We start from the raw sequence: 20,109 nt of genomic DNA, 5'->3' as shown, positions 1-20,109 counted from the left end.
AGGACCCCCACTAATCACTCCCCTACATACCTGCCCTGCACATCCCCACCCTTCAAACTCCCCCCACCCTTATTTCATGGGCATGGCATCCTCGGCCCCTGACCCATGGAAGTGCCACTCTGGCACCCTTGCATTGCCACCCTGGAACCCAGGCAGTGCTCCTACTGGCTTGGCAATGCCACTCGGACACCTTGGCCGTGACAGGGTGGAAGTGCCAGGGTGGAAGTGCCAAGGTGCCAGCTGGACAGTGCCAAGATGCCCATGTTCCAGGAGGAGGGCCCTTGAGCCACCTAGGGGTCTATGATAGCCCGGAAGATCCCCCCACCTTGGGTGCCATTCCGCCTAGTCCACGTTTGTGTGGGCCAGTGCTGAATGGCGCCCAGCTGCAGCCTCCCTGGGGAGGCCGGAGAAGCGAGGGAGGCTGGTGGTTCCAGGCAGGTAGGTCGTATGCAGGCTTAAGATCTACTTCCGCGAACGCCATTTGTTCCCGCCCCTTTTGGGCAGAGGTCCGACATCTCGCGGGACTTGGGTAAATTCCGCGAAGCGCGGAGGCACCGGGTGGCCCGCTGGTGGGCTCACCCGAGATTCTTCGGCCGCATTGTGCTCCGGGATCTATCCGGCTCGCAACACCTCGCGAGATTCAACGTAATCTCGCAAGACGCTGCAAGGGGAATCCCGCCCACAATGGGCGGGATCACTTTTTAGCTAACCTGCATATTAGAGGAAGGCAGATTCCCGAGGTGCTTGAGGCTTTGGGATTCAACTCCTTCGCCTCAGAGACCTCAGGTGGGCGCTGTATGGTATTGGTCCCCACAAACAGGGACCAGATGGAACGGCACTCATGGGGTGGTCTGCAAGGGGATCGGAGGCCCCCAGCTGCATGCCGTTTGGGTAGGGTGGTGCCCTGGCACTGCTGGTGCCATCTGGGTACCCTGGCAGTGCCAGCCTGGCACCCTGGAACTGCCAGGGTTCCCAGGTCACACTGACAGCTGGCTGGGGAACTGCTAGGGTACCAGGTTGCCACTGCGAAGGTGCCAAGTTGACATACTTTGCGCACACGATTGGGCCAGGGTTGGGGGTGCAGGGTCCGGGGGACCTTCCCATGTTGTGTTCATGCTGGGGGGCAGGGGGGAGATCGAGGATTCTTTTAAGGGCATCAGAGATTGGGATGCCATTTAAAAATGGCGTCCCAATTTCTTGCTGCAATGGGGCGTTCTGGCGAGCTGAGCTCCCCACTGTAAAAAACGGGGCTATGTGTGACCTTGGCCGCTAATTCCCCGTATATTGGCGATAATGGAGATAATTAGATTGTCCCTGTTCTCCGACTGGTTAAAATATAATCTTTTGTCAATGAGGTGAGACTTCCAGGTTCCAGTTCCCAGCACCATTTGGGATAATTCCAACTTTGTGGGGGGAAACCAAGTTGGCACACATGAGTCACTCAACTGAAATAGTTTCCATCCCTTTCACCCCACTCCCATGGGACTCATGATGGAAGTGTGCCAGAAGGATTGTGGACAAGTGGCTTCGCTCGCTTACATTTGCCCAAAACATGTGTTCAAATATACTTAATGATTAAACATCGGCAAACTTTGCAGATTTGGGGTATTTTTGGTTTATTCTGCATTTAGACTCAAACAAACAGGAAAAAAACAGCTGATTTCATTAAATCAAACAATCAGGTCAAAAGCTTCCTTTGTGGGTTAGGTGTAGGAAATCAACATTTGTATTCATAACCTCACATTAAAGGTAGCTAATCTTAAAGATAGCTAATGCTGTCAATCAACTGGGAATTTACAACTTCCCACTATGATAGTAAGGGTGAGCAAGCAGTCATAATATTATAATGATAGCACTTAGGTTTAAGTTAACAAATATCTCTTGAAATTGCAATCACAGGCATTTTTTCAACTCAACTACACCGACATATTTTCAACTCACCAATACCAGGCAGACTTTTTTTTAATTTAAAGTGCAATTTAAATAACTTGACAGTTCCACAAGTTTGATTTTCCCTTTATCAGCATTCACATTTACACTAAACAATTTGCAGCCCACAAACTACAGAATAAGGCCCTCGCTCCAGCAATAATTAGGTATGTTTGAGCTCAGCAATGAGTTTGGCTCAGCAATGAGGCTCTGCTGAGTTTGGGTTTCCTTGCATGTGTGAAATAGGATTTGTTGTAAATGAGGTGGGACTTCCAGGTCCCGGTTCCCAGCACTATTTGGGATAATTCTAATAAGAAGAGGGGCAGTGGCTGAATTGCTCTAGTCTGAACTGGTCAAGCTAACCCTAATATTGTGGTGAGTTTCAGTCAGAGAGGCAAATGTTATTGGCTCCTTGACAACACTGTGAACCTGGAAACGGTGCAAGAAAAAATTCAAAGACCTGATCAAAGTCAGAGATGAAAGCATGATCTTCCTCTACTACCATGGACTTAAATTGATATGGCAGATAGACTACCCTTTAGGCTCTGAGCCTTATGCATGTATCATCTAACCTATTATTGGTTTCAAGAGCAGCGCGGTAGCACAGTGGTTAGCATTGTTGCTTTTCAGTGCCAGGTATCTGGGTTCGATTCTCGGCTTGGGTCACTGACTGTGCGGAGTCTGCACATTCTTCCCGTGTCTGCGTGGGTTTCCACCGGTTTCAGTTTCCTCCCACAAGTCCCGAAAGATGTGCTTGTTAAGTGAATTGGACATTCTGAGTTCTCCCTCAGTACCCAAACAGGCTCTAGAGTGTGGTGACTAGTACATTTTTACAGTAACTTCATTGCAGTGTGAATGTAAGCCTACTTGTGACACTAATAAAGAATATTATGCTGCCATTTTGCTTTTACATGTCATTCTCAGCATTTAGAATTTGGCACTTCTTTTTCTGTGTTTACAGAAGACAGCCCAATAGCAACTGTATGAAACCATTTATAGGAGAAGAATCTTCGTGATTTATGACGACTAACCCTGTATCAAAATTCTGGCAAGGAGAAGCAGGGGACCACCTAGAAGTTCAAGATTCATGATCAATGGTTGCATTTTGTCGTCCCCATACTATTCTCTATTTCTCCTTCCTCTCCTTCCGTGGGTTTTCTCCGGGTGCTCTGGTTTTCTCCCACAGTTTAAGGATGTGCAGGTTAGGTGGATTGGCCATGATAAAATTGCCCCTTAATGGCCAGGGATGTGCAGGTTAGACAGGGTTATGGTGTTACGAGGATAGTGCAGGGGAGTGGGGTAGGGTGCTCTTTCAGAGGGTCGGTGTGGACTCAATAGATCGAATGGCCTCCTTCTGCACTGTAGGGATTCTATGGTTCACTAAATATCACCAATAAAAATTTTGAAGGTATTAACCATATCACTGCTTCCTAAAGCTATATGTAATTTCTACTCACAAGGACACTTTAGCAAACTGTCTATCTCTTCTCTTTCTCTAGGCATGCCATAAGAGGACAAGGTAGGCCATGACAGATAGTCTTTCAGCACTTACCAAATACAGACTCATGTACTGTCAATAACTCTCTCCCTCTGAACCACCAGATCAGATACATCCATCCTAGTGGGATTTTGAAAACAAGTTCGGGGGAAGTGGACTGAATGAGTTACATAGCATGAATGAACAGGAGCAGCTCATTGTGGGAGAGAAGGGGAACAATTCGGTGACCTTTACGTTAGTGATGGAAAGGGATAAGTATACCCCGCAGGGCAAGAGTTATAGCTGGGGGAAGGGCAATTATGATGCCATTAGACATGGCTTAGGATGTGTTGGTTGGAGAAGTAGGCTGCAAGGGTTGGGCACACTGGATATGTGGAGCTTGTTCAAGGAACAGCAATTGCATGCTCTTGATAAGTACGTACCAGTCAGGCAGGGAGGAAGGGGTGAAGCGAGGGAACCGTGGTTTACCAAAGAAGTGGAATCTCTTGTTAAGAGGAAGAAGGAGGCCTATGTGAAGATGAGGCGTGAAGTTTCAGTTGGGGCGCTTGATAGTTACAAGGAAGCGAGGAAGGATCTAAAGAGAGAGCTGAGACGAGCAAGGAGGGGACATGAGAAGTCTTTGGCAGGTAGGATCAAGGAAAACCCAAAAGCTTTATATAGGTATGTCAGGAATAAAAGAATGACTAGGGTAAGAGTAGGGCCAGTCAAGGACAGTGGTGGGAAGTTGTGTGTGGAGGCTGAGGAGATAAGCGAGATACTAAATGAATACTTTTCGTCAGTATTCACTCAAGAAAAAGATAATATTGTGGAGGAGAATGCTGAGACCCAGGCTATTAGAATAGATGGCATTGAGGTGCGTAGGGAAGAAGTGTTGGCAATTCTGGACAAGGTGAAAATAGATAAGTCCCCGGGGCCTGATGGGATTTATCCTAGGATTCACTGGGAAGCCAGGGAAGAGATTGCTGAGCCTTTGGCTTTGATTTTTAGGTCATCATTGGCTACAGGAATAGTGCCAGAGGACTGGAGGATAGCAAATGTGGTCCCTTTGTTCAAGAAGGGGAGTAGAGATAACCCCGGTAACAATAGGCCGGTGAGCCTAACGTCTGTGGTGGGTAAAGTCTTGGAGAGGATTATAAAAGATACGATTTATAATCATCTAGATAGGAATAATATGATTAGGGACAGTCAGCATGGTTTTGTGAAGGGTAGGTCATGCCTCACAAACCTTATCGAGTTCTTTGAGAAGGTGACTGAACAGGTAGACGAGGGTAGAGCAGTTGATGTGGTGTATATGGATTTCAGTAAAGCATTTGATAAGGTTCCCCACGGTCGGCTATTGCAGAAAATACGGAGGCTGGGGATTGAGGGTGATTTAGAGATGTGGATCAGAAATTGGCTAGTTGAAAGAAGACAGAGAGTGGTAGTTGATGGGAAATGTTCAGAATGGAGTTCAGTTACGAGTGGCGTACCACAAGGATCTGTTCTGGGGCCGTTGCTGTTTGTCATTTTTATAAATGACCTAGAGGAGGGCGCAGAAGGATGGGTGAGTAAATTTGCAGACGACACTAAAGTCGGTGGAGTTGTAGACAGTGCGGATGGATGTTGCAGGTTACAGAGGGACATAGATAAGCTGCAGAGCTGGGCTGAGAGGTGGCAAATGGAGTTTAATGTGGAGAAGTGTGAGGTGATTCACTTTGGAAAGAATAACAGGAATACGGAATATTTGGCTAATGGTAAAATTCTTGGTAGTGTGGATGAGCAGAGGGATCTCGGTGTCCACGTACATAGATCCCTGAAAGTTGCCACCCAGGTTGATAGGGTTGTGAAGAAGGCCTATGGTGTGTTGGCCTTTATTGGTAGAGGGATTGAGTTCCGGAGCCATGAGGTCATGTTGCAGTTGTACAAAACTCTAGTACGGCTGCATTTGGAGTATTGCGTACAGTTCTGGTCGCCTCATTATAGGAAGGACGTGGAAGCTTTGGAACGGGTGCAGAGGAGATTTACCAGGATGTTGCCTGGTATGGAGGGAAAATCTTATGAGGAAAGGCTGATGGACATGAGGTTGTTTTCGTTAGAGAGAAGAAGGTTAAGAGGTGACTTAATAGAGGCATACAAAATGATCAGAGGGTTAGATAGGGTGGACAGCGAGAGCCTTCTCCCGCGGATGGAGGTGGCTAGCACGAGGGGACATAGCCTTAAATTGAGGGGTAATAGATATAGGACAGAGGTCAGAGGTGGGTTTTTTACGCAAAGAGTGGTGAGGCCGTGGAATGCCCTACCTGCAACAGTAGTGAACTCGCCAACATTGAGGGCATTAAAAAATTTATTGGATAAGCATATGGATGATAAGGGCATAGTGTAGGTTAGATGGCCTTTAGATTTTTTCCATGTCGGTGCAACATCGAGGGCCGAAGGGCCTGTACTGCGCTGTATCGTTCTATGTTCTAAGCTGCTGTCTAGTGTGCCAGTCTCTGCTTGATAAGCCTTTACTGTACTCACGTTTAAAAAGGACATCAAGTATTGGTACAGAAATTAGAGACTATGCCAAACAATGTGGCAGATGGCAGCTCAAAGAGAGTTTACTAGTCACACAAGTGCTGCCTTCTGTGATGGTTCTGTAACACTGCCATCCACCATGGAGTATGTAGTAACTCCAAGAATGTCTGCCACAAAGTCTCCATTGTCAGCGGCCAGAAGAGTAAAGATGCTTTTCCACACTTGCTTAACTGTTGTCATAGACACTTGAGATTCTCTCTTCTTGCCATTACACAATTGGGGATCTTAGAGAACTTAGAAGGCTTAACTGATCTCACTGATGTCATTAGAACTGCTATAGTTTTTGATCAGATGCTGTGGTTAGCCAATGTTCAGTAGCTGAAAAGTGCAGATGAAGATGCTCCCTCTGTAGGATGCTGACACATGCAGACACTCCCATTAGCCCCCTCTCATGCATCCACATAGAAACCATGCATAGTAAACTGCCCACATAGGAGCTGAAGTGGAAAGCTGACAAAGGTCACCTTATTCCAAATGCTTCAATATGCACACAACAGCCTGTCACCTCAAGTATTCCTTCTACTAAAATACAATGTAGAAAAAGATCAAGGGTTGGATTTGCGCACTTGGTCCTGAAAATATTTGGCCTGCATTCACAGAAATTATGTCAGGATTATTGTTATTTGTTTTTTTGATACATCAGAGGCGAGATTCTCAGTTTGAGACTAGGGATGCGATCTTCCAGTCTCGTTCAACACAGCCTGTGAATAGATGGAGGTGCCAAAAATAGGAACCACGCCAGGCGCCAAACAGTTTGCGATGCAATCGGCCTGCTACCGTAGGCGAATTCGGAGCGTGGAGAGAAACCAATTATCACCACTTAAGGCCCATTTCCATACAATTAACGAGAACCATCTGTCATCCAACGGCCTCTTGTCATTAACCGGTCTCCCCGGCAAGTGCTCACGCTGGCGCCGATTGGTTCTCCTTTTTAAAACCGTGAACCTGACGTAAGCGCTTCTGTTGTGAGCCGAGGAGGGGATTTGCAATCGTTGTGCACAGGCAAAGAGACCGGGGGTGCTGGCCTTACCACCCCCGTGCTCGGCGGAAGGTGGGGGTGCCTGCGGCTGGGGGTGGAGGACCCTCCATGGGGGTGGGGCACCATTGAAGGTGGGGAGGAGCTGGGGCAGATACTGGGGGGCAATCGCTCGTGGCACCATGTGGGAGTCATTGCCTAGCATTCCAATCAAATCTTGATGCCTGGACACCCAGGGGATGGAACGCAGCTCCCAGGAGACGACCATGGCAGGAGGGTGGGTTGGTACCACGGGAAGTGGGGGGGGTGTTGTCTGTGTAAACAGGTAAAGGGTCTGGGGGTCAGCCCTCATTGCAGATGAAAGTGACAGAGGCATCATAATGTTTGTGCAAAGAGTTGTTTAATGTGCTGCACAATACCCCATTCCCGATAATGCCACCCCCTCCTAACCCCCCCCCCCCCCCAACCAGCCCCAATCCCTCCCCAGCCCCTACCTAACCCCTCGCCCCTACCCCACTGGTCTCAGTGATGCTCAACGTGTTTGGCCCTCCTAGATCTACCATTGCGTCTTGATGTTTCCCCAGGATACACATCTGAGGTGGGGGCATCCAGCTGCTTACCTCTTCCCGTGTCCTTCGATGGCTCTGGCGGGTGTCCTCTGAGGGCTCTGGGGTTGGAGGGCGCTGGCTCACCTGTCGGCGGCACATGCACAGCCATGTCGCCCTGTCCTGTGTGCTGACCCCGAGACGCTGTCTCATCCGAGGGGTGGAGCTTGGGAGTGCTGGTAGCCAACCTCGCCACCCCATGGGACGGGTCTGGGTTGGCGCTCAGCGCCCCCTCCTCCCGGTCGGTGCCCATAGGGCCCTGGGGGTTCACCCTGGGATGGAGGGGCAGCTGGTTCGGGCCCCGGCTGCCCCTGAGTCATCTGGCTCTGCCAGCCCTGGCGGTTCCCCATGGTCAGCATCTCGTGTCGACGCCCTCGGCTATGCTCGTCAGTGACTGGGACACATCCCCCAGTGACTAGGCCATGCTCTCGAGTGCCTCAGCTGTGCCCACCTGCTACTGGGGCGAGCTCCACAGAGCATTAGCCATTCCCATCTGAGAGCGGAACATGTCCCGCAGAACCCCATCAAAATCAGCCTGGCACTCGGTCATATTCCCCAGCAAGTCGGACATCTGCCCAAGACTCTCAGTCATTGCTGCCATCATGTGGAGATGCCAGCGTTGGACTGGGGTGAGCACAGTAAGAAGTCTTACAACACCAGGTTAAAGTCCAACAAGTTTGTTTCAAACACGAGCTTTCAGAGCACTGCTCCTTCCTCAGGTGAATGTGAGGTTCACGTTCACCGTGCCTGGGCGCAGGTGACAGAGGCGGTCAGTGCTGTGGGCAACATCGTCTGGACTGGCCAACCTTGCCAAAAAAAACTGCACTTTCTGTACCGGCAATGAAATCTAATAATTTATCTCTATTTCTGCCACTAGTTCATCTATCTTATTGTGGATGCTTTGCGCATTCAAATAAAAAACTTTAATTTCAATCTTTTACCTCAATTCCCACAGAAGGATATAGCTGACGTCCTCTTCATTGCTAGTTCCTTTTAAGAAACTACTGAATGTCAATCTGCACTTTTGGCTCAACTTGACAAATACTTCTATGATGGTGAGCTTCCCATTTCGGGCTGTAGCTGTGCATTCATTGGAGTGCTCATTGCTGGCTTTGAAAGCAGACCAAGGCAGGCCAGCAGCACAGTTCAATTCCCGTAACAGCCTCCCCGAACAGGCGCCGGAATGTGGCGACTAGGCTTTTCACAGTAACTTCATTGAAGCCTACTCGTGACAATAAGCGATTTTCATTTTCATTTGCCTTTCTCTTTGGATTTCTTACTAACCCAAACCTGGTGAGTAATCAAAGTCTGATCTGCTCAGGGCTTGAAGATGATTGGGTTTCTACTTACCAAGCCAGTCTTTCTCCCCTCACACACAGCCAGCTGGCTGACTCTCAAATGAAACAGATAACCTTATTTTTACATGCTGTTGCATTACCTGTAAATATCTGTGACGGGCTAGGAAATAATTGTTCTGTGTAAGTGTTCCAGAGGGCCACATTTTACAGCACTAGAGGAGGATGGGATGTGTAACAGAACCAGCTCAATCCAGTCCTTCTAGGATACAAAGCAGCATGGTAATATTAAATGATGTGGAGATGCCGGCGTTGGACTGGGGTGAGCACAGTAAGAAGTCTTACAACACCAGGTTAAAGTCCAACAGGTTTGATTGAAACACGAGCTTTCGGAACGCAGCTCCTTCCTCAGGTGAATGAGTGTCAATCATTCACCTGAGGAAGGAACTGCGCTCCGAAAGCTCGTGTTTCAATCAAACCTGTTGGACTTTAACCTGGTGTTGTAAGACTTCTTACGGTAACATTAAAGACAAATCTTTCCAAGCTTAAAATGTGATTCTTACCAATATTTGGGAACCAAGATACAAAAGAACACATAGCATGGTGGCAAGCAAGTGTCTGTAAGTAAACCTGATGCTTTTAAAATTAATTTAGCCCTGATTTGGACGAACAATCCACAGTAATGCCAGAAGAAAATTTCGGGCAGTAACTAAAAAAAGGAACTATCAACTGGCAGAGCAATGAATGAAAGCTGCCAGCCCTCAAATGAATTGGGAAGCTGATCATGGTAGAGGCATTTGCGAAGTTTAAGTGCAGATTGACATTCAGTAGTTTCCTCAAAGGCATTAGCATGGAGTGAGAGTCAGTTGTACCCTTCTGTGGGCAGGAGATATAGGATTAAATTTATTTAACAGCTGGGAGCTTACTGAAGAGGTCAGCAAAGACCCAAACAATTTTTAAAAAATCACCTCCTATCTCTAGCCAAAATTGAATCATCAGATTTACCAGTATGAATTCCAAGGCCTCAGACAGGAATTATACCAGCTTATTAATAACTTTGTAACAAAATGTTAAAAATGCAGCTAGAAAATGTACATTTAAGGACACAGAAGAAAGGTCAACAAATTTGTGGTTCTGAACACCCTGAAGTACAGACAACGCTAATTGGGAAAGATGAGTTCACAATGTCCCAAGCCGTAGACTCTGCCAGAGCACTCAAAGCCATAGGCAGACAGATGAAGCCACCAACTACCTTCAGATAAACCAAGATGATGGCAGTATGGTTGATATATTGCAGCAGAAACAAAAGAATGTACATCAGAGAGAAAGACAGGAGCTGTGGATGACAACAGATGGCAAAAGATGTGCAGATCAAAGGTAGTTGATAAAGGTGATAAATGAGGCACTAGAGAAGAGCAACTGGGTGAATGGACAGGAAATTAAATCAAAACATTCCACACCCTGGAACAATATGATGAATTTGGGAACACAATAGACATAGGAACCATACTACTGCATGAAACAGCTGGATGTGAAAGGTCCTAGAGAAAATAAATTCACACAATCATTAAGATAAGGAAGAGGGTGAGCAAAAAGCCTGCAATGATAAATCTGAGTGAAGATTAATGCCAGAGCACAGAATAACTTCATCCCTCTCAGAATATACCAGAAAATCTTTCCTGAAAATTTGGAAGAAAATGGCTATCCAAAGAGAGATGTTCTGCAACTGTGCAACATCATGCTAACAGCACACGGGGGGAACTGAGACTCGATAGCTAGAATCAACCAAAATCAGAGGATCACACAAAGGCAAAGATGTTACCTGCATGCTCTATGGTACTGAAACAGATGATCCTGCCATCCAGGGTTGATCAGTTAGTAGATTTTTCAGTAAACAATGAGGTAAAGGAGGTGATACTGAGGATTGAAAAAGATTACACCCATTGGAAAACGCCCACCGATCAGATGCAAAGAAGATCTGGTGCAAATGTACCCAGACTGTTTTGGAGTGGTTAGATGCTTTGAAAACTTTGAATATCACATTAACTCAGCAATGAAACCCGTGATTCAACCCCACATAAAGTACCAATAGAATTAAAAGGAAAACATGAAAGAGAGTTCCAAGCGATGGGAGAAAAGGTGATCTCCAGAGTCACGGAGCCTACTGATTGGATAAATTCCATCATGATGAGAGAGAAGCCTAAGAAAAAATGAAAGTAAAGAGAGAGAAGCCAAATAGACAACTAATAATTTGCCTGGATCCCAAAGACTTTAATGATCCCATAAAGAGGGATCACTAACCATTCCAACGCTGAAAAAGATCACACCAGCACTGGCAGGGACAAAGGTTTTCAGCAACTCAATGGCAGAAATGGCTGAATGTGAACCCAGACACGGAATCTTCGCTATTGACAACATTTAACATACCCTTTGAACAGTACAAATTCCTCTGTCTATCTTACGTCCTTAAAGTGAGCAAGGATGTTTTCCAGCTGAAAGTAGACACGACATAGAGGGAACGCAAAGGAGCCACTGACATAGCAGATGTTATCCAGATAAACGGTGTCAATGAGAAAGAACATGACTACCATCTACATGAAGCCATGGAGAGAACCAGAAAAACTGGGATCAAGTTGAACAAGACAAATGCATTGCAAAAGTAACAGAATACCAGTTCTTCAGAATGGTGTTCACACTTGATGGAATCAAAGTGAGCCTTGAAAGAATCATGGCTATTTCTGGGATGGAAGCCCCACGAGAGTTGAGAAGTTTCCTCGGCTTGGTCCAATACTCTTTCATACTGCATATGTCAGAGCACACAGCAAATCTGCAGAAGCTGATGGAAGAATATGTAGAGGTCAGAATAATATGACGGGAAACTCAATCAGGAGACAAGTCCATTGTACTATGACAGGTGGATGCTTCTACAAAAGGATTAGGAACTGCTGTGTTACAAGAGGGAAAGCATTTGCATCCAAAGCTCTCACTTCAGCTGAGACCAAATATACCAACATAAAAGAGAGCTTTTAACAGTCGTGTAGGGATGTGAGGTGTTCCATACATCTCTCTATAGAAGAAGGTTCATAGTGGAGAATGATCATCATCCATTGGAGCAAATCATAAGAAGAATTGGATTGGATTGGATTTGTTTATTGTCATGTGTACCGAGGTACAGTGAAAAGTATTTTTCTGCAAGCAGCTCAATAGATCATTAAGTACATGAAAAGAAAAGGAAATAAAAGAAAATACATAAATTTTAAATGATTAGAACGATTCTAAGATAAATAAAAAAAGGAATCTGTTAGGGAGAGCGCGCAGAGAGTCGCCTCGCTCCAGCGCCATCTTGAGAATGTGGGTTTCACTCCGCCGTCGGAGGTCTCTCCTTGCTCCCAATTCTCCCCCCCCCCCCCCCCCCCCCCCCGCCCCCCCGGGGGGGCTAGGAGCGGCGGCGCGTGAATCCCGAGTGCCCGGCCTTGACGCTTGCGTCAAAGCGGCGCGCCGGGAATGACGCGGCCAGCGGTGCCATCAGCCGCGCATGTGCGGTTGCCGTCTTCCCCTCCGCTGCCCCGCAAGACACGGCGGCTTGATCTTGCAGGGCGGCGGAGGGAAAAGAGTGCGTCTTTTAGAGACGCCGGCCCGACGATCGTTGGGCACCGATCGCGGGCCAGACATCTGCTGAGCACGGCCGTGGTGCTCGATCCTCCCTCTGCCCCCCACAGGCCCCACACTTACCGGTCGCGCGCTGTTCACGCCGGCAGCGACCAGGTGTGGTTGGCGCCGGCGTGAACCGGTCGGGTTCGGCAGGCCGCTCGGCCCATCCGAGCCGGAGAATCGCCAGTCGCCGTGAGAAACGGCATTTACAAATATATTACAATTTACTCAGAGTGGCAATCAACTTACCTGTAGTAAAATTCTTAAGCACCTGTCTTGCCCGACCTTCCTGACTCAGGTTGGGTGAGATTGAGGCAACACAGGCTCCAGCGTTGAGAGTAAATAAGTAGAGCGAAGGAGCAAAAACCTTCTTTTTACGGCATGAGCTGTCATAAAGCAGGTGATTTTAAAGATCCCGTTCAAAATGCCAGGCCAGGGAGAAGGTAAATGTCGAAGGTAAGTGGATGGGATGTGGTGGTGGGAGAAGGGGGTGACTGGGTGTGTGTGTGTGTATATATATATATATAGAGGTTCAGACAGAGTTTGGGGGATGGATCAGACACTTGGGGGTGGTGGAGGAGGTTGGGCATTCAGGGGGTGGGAATTCCACGTAGGAGTGGGTTGGGAATCCTGTGTGGGTGGGGGATGCAGTGTGGGTAATACCATGAGGGTGGGTGCTTGGTTGGTGGTGCCCAGGGCCCCATGCAGGGCTTGGTCTTTAAAATTGTTACACTAAAGTTCAAAGTGCTCTTATTTCTTCTAACTCTGTCAGAGTAAGTATTCGTGTAATACTGGGAGAAGTACATGAAGTTATCGATTTAAGTTGCTTTGTTGGGTGGTTCCCAGCACAGCACAATTGACCAGGAAAAAGTTCTCGTTTCTAGGCAATTGCCGCATAAGCCCTTACGTGGGAACCTCCAAGAGGGATTCCCCAGTGTATCTTTGGGGTACCCCCAAATCTGACACTGGGATCCCAGAAGTTTACAGGCCATTGAAAATATGATATCTACATGTAATGTTTGTCAGAAGTACAGAAACAAAGCATAAACCCAGACCATGGGAAACTGTTGAAGCCAATTTATTCACACACAATCAAGAATGGTATCTCGCAGGCCAAGACTCAAAGTTTCCTTTTGTCCAAAGATGAATAAGCGGCACAGTAGCACAATGGTTAGCACTGTTGCTTCACAGAATAAGGGATGTGGATTCGGTTCCCGGCTTGGGTCACTGTCTGTGCGGAGTCTGCATGTTCTCCCCGTGTCTACGTGGGTTTCCTCGAGGTGCTCAGTTTCCTCCCACAAGTCCCGAAAGACGTGCTTGTTAGGTGAATTAGACATTCTGAATTCTCCCTCAGTGTACCCGAACAGGTGCCGGAATGTGGCAACTAGGGAATTTTCACAGTAACTTCATTGCAGTGTTAATGTAAGCCTACTTGTGACACTAATAAAGATTATTATTATTAAAGCCTTGAGAGCCACAACAATCATCTCAGCAGTATGAATTCTGTTCACTGAGCTAGCTATTCCTCAAGGATTATTATGTGACAATGATGCTCAGCTCACATCCAGGAAAATGAAGGAATTTGCTGGACATATGGGTTCAACATCATTACGTCATCACCATAATACTCTTGAGGACGAAGGTTTATAGAAAGATAAACCCAGATGGTCAAGATCAATAAATTTGGGAACAAGCAGTTGGGAAAGAGCACATCTTGAGTGAGACACAGCCAGTTTGTGTGTATTTTGGGAATTTGGAGCACAGTAAGAATTTGTTGCAGTGGGAAAAGAGATACTCTTTTGCTCTGTTTGCTTTCTAACTTTTTAATCTTCAGAGAGTGGTCTTGCCCTGCTGCAGGAGTAGAGGCAACAAGGGAGAGAGAGCTGATTAGTTAAGTAGTGGGTAAATTATTTTCCTTGAATTGAAAACTTTATTAAGGAAAGGTAAGAATTCTTGCTTTTTAAATAAATAATTTAAGTAATTTTCTAATTGGCATAAATTTAATGTCTTCCTGGGGAGTTCAGTCCCGTGTTTTGCACGGCCTGCAGTATGTGGGAATTTCTGGAAGCTCCTTGCAGTCTGGATGACCACACTTTCATGAAGTGCCACTGATTTGACCAGCTTGAGAGCCAGGTTTCAGAGCTTGAGCGTCAACTGGAGTCACAGAGGTACATCCGTGAAGCTGAGGTTCATGGTTAGCACATTTTTAGAAGTGGTCACCCCCTCAGCTGAAGGAAGTGCAGTCTGGGAAGGAATTGGTGACCACCAGTCAGAAGAAGGGGGAAGGCAGGTAGTCAGGAAAGCCCCAGAGTACATCTCACTCAAGAACCGTTTTTCTGTGTTGGAAAACAGTGGGAGTGACAGTTCTTCTGGGGGGTCCAGCCAGAGTGAAGTTCATGGCACTGTGGGTGGCTCAGCTGCACAATGGGGGAGGAGTAAGAGTGGAAGAGCGATAGTGGTCAGAGACTCCAGAGTGAGGGGACCAGAAAGGCATCTTCAGTGTGTTGTCTCTCTGGTGTCAGGTGAAAGAGGATGTCACTGAACGGCTGCAGGGCAATATGAAGGGGCAGGTCATGGTTCACATTGGTACCAACGATATAGGTAGAAAGAGTGATGCAGTCTTGTAGCAAGAATTTAGGGAGCTTGGTACAGGACCTCAAAGGTTGTAATCTCTGGAATATTTCCTGTGCCAGTGTTAGCGAGTATAGGAACAGAAGGATAGAGGAGATGAATGCATGTTTGAAGAGATGGTGCAGAGATTAGTTTCCAGGATCACTAGGTCCATTTCTGGGGAAGGTGGGACCTGTACAAATTGGATGGGTTGCACCTGACCCAGAATGGGACCAACATCCTTGCAGAGAGGTTTGCTAGCGCTGTTTAAAAGTGGGTGTTTGAACTAATTTGATAGGAAGTGGGTCACAGTGTGGAGATAAAGTGGGGGGTGATGCTCAGCCAGATATAGAAAAAATCCAAGTCAGTCTGGGCGCAGAACAAAGAGAGACATGTTAATTCACAAGGGAATACAACAAGGCAAGATGGCATTTATTTTAATGCTGGGTAAGGCAGGTGAACTGAGGGTGTTGATTAACACATGGGTGGATGATATTATTACTATAACAGAGACATGGTTGAGGGAAGGACAGGGCTGACAGCTCAATATTCCAGGGTAAAGAATCTTCAGGCGAGACAGAGGAGGGTGTAAAAGAGGTGGCGTTGCAATATTGATCAAGGAGTCAATTACTACAGTGAGGAGGGATGATATCTTAGGCTCCTCAACTGAGGCCACATGGTGGAACTTAAAAACATAAAGGGGACAATCACATGCTGGTAGTGTACTGTCAGCCCCCAATCAGTCAGGGAGAGATAGAAGAGCAGATATGTACGCAACTCTCAGAAGTGTAAAAATAATAATATAATAATGGAAGGGGATTTTAACTTCCCTAATATTAACTAGGATAGGCAATGTGTTAAAGGCTTGGAGGGAGCAGAATTCTTAAAATACGTCCAGGAGAGCTTTTTGAGCCAGCACATAGAAAGTTCTACAAGAGAAGACTTGAGCTAATTTTAGTGAATGAAGCCGGGCAAGTGATAGAGGTGTCAGTGGGGGGAGCATTTCGGTGATAGTGACGCGGTAAGATTTAAGGTAGGAAAAGGACAAAGATGAACTGGAATTAAAAGTTCTGAACTGAAAGAAGGCCGAATTTAATAGGATAAGTCATGGTCTGGCCAAAGTAGACTGGGAGCAGCCACATTTAGGAAGATCCACATCAAAGCAGTGGGAGTCATCAAAAAGGAAATAGAGTACAAAGCCATCATGTTCCTGTAAAGGTAATGGGTGGGACCAAGTTCAGAGAACCCTGGATGTCAAGGGATAGATAGCGTTAGATAAGTAAAAAAATAAATTATGGCAGATTCAGGGGCTCAAAACGGTGGATGCCCTAGTACAGTATAGAAAGTGTAGGGGTGCACATAAAAAATAAATGAGGAAAGCAAAGAGGAGGCATGAAGAAACTCTGGCAGTCAAAATAAAGGAAAATACCAAGATGTTTCAGAAGTATATTGAAAGCAAGAGGGTAACCAGAGAAAGAGTAGGGCCCATTAGGGACCAAAGTGGCAACCTGTGTGTGGAGCCAAAAGATGCAGGTGACCTAATAAATGAGTATGTTGCATCTGTGTTCACTACAGAGAAGGATAATGTAGGTATAGAAAGCAGGGAGGGAGAATGTGATATAATTGAACAGATTTGCATTGAGAGGGATGAGGCGTCAGCGGTTTTAGTAGGTTTAAAAGTGGATCAATCCCCAGGCCAGTTGAGATGTATCCTAGCCTGCTTTGTGAGGCAAGGGAGGAGATTGTAGGGACTCTGGCACTAATTGTCAAATCCTCTCTGGCCACAGGAGAGGTGCTAGACAACTGGAGTTCAGCAGAAGTAGGGAAAAAAACAGGTAATTGCAGTGCCAGTGAGTCTGACATCAGTGTTAGGGAAATTAATGGAAAAGATTCTGAGGGACAGCAAAGATTAATGAAGGAGAGTCAGCATGGCTTTGTCAGGGGGAGATCACGACTAACAAATTTGTATTTTTCAAGGAGGTGACTAGGTGCGTAGATGAGGGCGGTGCGGTTGATGTAACCTACATGAACTTCAGTAAGGCTTTTGACAAGGTCCAGCATGGGATACTGATCAAGAAGGTCCCATGAGCCCATGGGATCCAGGGGAATTTGGCAAATTGGATCCAAAATTGGCTTAGTTGCAGGAGTTATCAGAGGGTGATAGTCGAAGGTTGTTTTTGTGAATGGAAGCTGTGTTCAGTTGCAGGGATTGGTGCTGGGTCCCTTGCTGTTCCTAGTATACATTAATGATTGAGGCGTGAATGTGGGGGATTATGATCAGTAAGTTTGAAGATGCTGGTGTGGTAAATAGCGAGGAGGAAAGCCTTAGATTACGAGACAACATAGACTGAGGCTGGTCAGATGGACAGAACAGTGGCAAATGGAATTTAACCCTGAAAAGTGTAATGTGAACCATTTTGGGAGGACTAACAAGGCAAGGGAATTCACAATTAATAGTAGGACACTAGGAAGTACAGATAACCAGAGGGATCTTGGGTATATGTCCAAAGATCCCTGAAGTCATCAGTGCAGGTAGATAAAATGGTTAAGAAGGCATATGGGATACTTGCCTTTCTGAGTCAAGACATGGATTATAACAGCAGTGAGGCTATGATGGAGCTGTACAAAATCCTTGTTAGGCCACAGGAAGTTGAGGGGGCCTCATCGAGCTACACAAAATTATGAGGGATATAGATAGGGTAGATAGGACAAAGCTTTTCCTCTTAGTAGAGGGGTCAATCATCAAGGGCTATAAATTTAAACTAAGGGGCAGAAGATTTAGAGGGGATTTAAGGAAAAGCTTTACACCCAGAGGGTGGTGGGAATCTGGAACTCACTGCTTTACAGGGAGGTAAAGGCGGGAACCCTCACAACAATTAAGAAGTATTTAGATGAGCATTTTAAATGCCACAACATCCAAGGCTATGGACCAAGTTTTGGAAAATGGGATTAGAATAGATAGATAGGTGTTTGAAGGGCTGGCTCAGACACGATGGGCCAAAGGGTCTCTTTCTATGTTGGAAAACACTATGACCCAATTACTCTAAAAGAACCCATATGAAATGCAAGGAGACAAAGGAAGACCCAAACCTTGCCATATTGCCACTCTGATCCACAGCTCCAAAGGCTGACGTGAAATTACATGCAGAGTTGCTGAATGGAAGAAAATATATGACTACACTGCCACGCAAAATGCATCCTCTAAGTGACCAGGAGGAAGTGAGACTCGCTGAAGCACAGGAAAGAGGAGGCCAGTGCTTCAATAAAAAACTAAATCCCAATCTGAAATATTGAAAGGACAAAGTGTACGATCCAATCATGAAAATCTGGAGCCCAGCAAAGGCTGTTGCTGAAGCTGAGACACCAAGGTTATACATAACTGAAACCGATAACAAATGTGAAGAAACAGAGCCTATGTTCAACTCTACCAGAGCTGGAAGAGCAGAAAAGACCATCAGCAGCACCAAAAACATCAATATCCAGCCAACACTAACATCACCAGAAAATGAAACAACATTAGAAACAGTAAATGCGACTCCTGCAACATCAAAGACAACATGCACAACATCATTTTTGCAGCATGTCAACTCACCACTAAGAGCAACAAATGCCCAAACCACAAGATGGCGGCACAACAACCTACCACCTAAACAATACAGTGAACAATATTTTTAGAAAATAATACATGCTATAAAAGACTTTAAGAAGAGGTTCAGTCTATTTTCAAAAGTAAATTAATAATTTTCTTTCATTTATAAAAGGTAATGACTGGAACATCTACATTGATAGGGGCATTACATTTTAAAGAAAGGGAGATGTTACACATTATTCTATTATCTGTAAATATCTGTACAGAGTTACAAACTAATTAGCTCGGAACTAATTTTTATGTGTAGGTGTTCCAGGGGACAACATTTCACATCTGCATTAAAGACTGATGTGATGTATAACAGAACCAGTTCAAACCAGTCCTTCTGGTGTACAAGGCAGCATTGAAATATTAAAGACAAATAATTCTAATTTTTCCAAGCTTAAATTCTGATGACCAGCAACATCTGGAACAAAAACATAAGAAGATCACATTTGGGATCCGATTTGGGATATGAATTTACAACGGAAATAACTTGCTACTTTCAAGAAGAATACAGACCATCGTGGCTGAACAGCCGGAGAAACGAAAACTGCCCTCCAATGAGCTGAAATTTTCCATTGAAGGTTGAGCTTAGTCCCCTGCCAGTATAAAATTCAGGGGTGAGCATTCCCCCTAGCTGACTGGCTCATCCCAAATCCATTTAACAGTGTTCGGGCCATGAACTGGCCTGAGGTGAATCACTCTCACCCATAATAAGAAGACTGCTGCTCAATCGAACAGCCACTAGCTCTTTTATCCTAGCAGTGCCATTAACAATCCCTGAGAAAGACATGCTGTGATGGATGGATGAAGGAGTCCGGGGTTCTGCTAGAAACTGGCAACCAAGCTGGAGCGAGGACGATGGCTTGGAGTAGGCTGGTGGGGAGGGGGACATTGGGAGGGGAATGTGGAGTGTGGGGGAGGCACTGTTATGAGATTGACGGGGGGCTTCTGATTGGCCCAGGGGGCCCAAAAAGGAGGTACACCACCAGTTGCCTGGTCACCTGTCTTCCAGGTGAAACCTGGTGGGCTGAACACCTGATGCCAACCTTCCGCACTGCAGGTAAAATCCCAGTGGTTGCTAAAGGAGTCCCTTAAGTGGTCATTCATTGGCTACCTAAAAACTTCAATTGGACCATGGGTCAGTGGGCCACCCGATACTACCCCTTGCCATTTGTAAAATTGTGGATGAAATTTGCTGTACACTGCCATAGCACTCCACTTTATAGCTCCTCTCACCTGCCATCCCATCCCCAGGATGAGGCAGGGGTAACATTTTGGCCTACATCCATTGTGGATTCTACAAATTCTAACTTCAAAACCAATTTCAATTCATGCTTTTCGTTTTAAATTGATGT

General features: G+C 46.1%; 1 protein-coding gene across 2 annotated transcripts in view; it reads right to left on the bottom strand.

Moving 5' to 3' along the window:
- erich2 (glutamate-rich 2) overlaps window positions 1–20,109 on the bottom strand; it is a 289,680-nt gene that overhangs the window by 61,793 nt on the left and 207,778 nt on the right. The window lies entirely within an intron of this gene.

The sequence above is a fragment of the Scyliorhinus canicula genome, chromosome 2 (genome assembly GCF_902713615.1).
Source record: "Scyliorhinus canicula chromosome 2, sScyCan1.1, whole genome shotgun sequence".
NCBI classification, from domain to species: Eukaryota; Metazoa; Chordata; class Chondrichthyes; order Carcharhiniformes; family Scyliorhinidae; genus Scyliorhinus; species Scyliorhinus canicula.
This window is presented reverse-complemented; position numbering and strand designations above follow the sequence as displayed.